The following is a 518-nucleotide window of genomic DNA, read 5'->3' as shown; positions in this document are numbered from 1 at the left end:
AAAAAAAAAAACATTATATAAAAAGAAGATAGTGGAGTGAACCTTTCAGTGATTGTCTGCCCAAAGTGGTATTATCTACCTCCAAAATCACTGATAAATTGATTTCTCAGTATTTATTTGGAGTACTAATGTGCTCCCCGTGACGTAATGCAGAGTAAGCCATGGTATCTGTGCCTTAGAGAAAACAACCTTTACTATATAATAATTTTGTGACTTGTAAAATCCTATTGTACCGTCCTGTATAATTGTGGATTTATAAGATAATGTGTGATGGCCATTGCTACGTAAATTATGTGTTACGCAAGTGAGTGTCAGGTTAAGGAAGTGTGCCAGAAAAGAGGTTAGTGAGAAATACCAAAAGTTTAAGACCTCGAGAAACCTTCTCAATCAATGCAACCAATCAAAAGGCTTTACGAATTCAGCAATTTTTTTTTCTCTCTCTTTTCGACTGTGGTACCAAAAACTCATAATTGGCCTTTGCGAATTCAAGGAATGCTTAAATTTCGCTTTATCCGCAC

Source organism: Penaeus monodon, chromosome 28, assembly GCF_015228065.2.
Source record: "Penaeus monodon isolate SGIC_2016 chromosome 28, NSTDA_Pmon_1, whole genome shotgun sequence".
Lineage (NCBI taxonomy): Eukaryota > Metazoa > Arthropoda > Malacostraca > Decapoda > Penaeidae > Penaeus > Penaeus monodon.
This window is presented reverse-complemented; position numbering follows the sequence as displayed.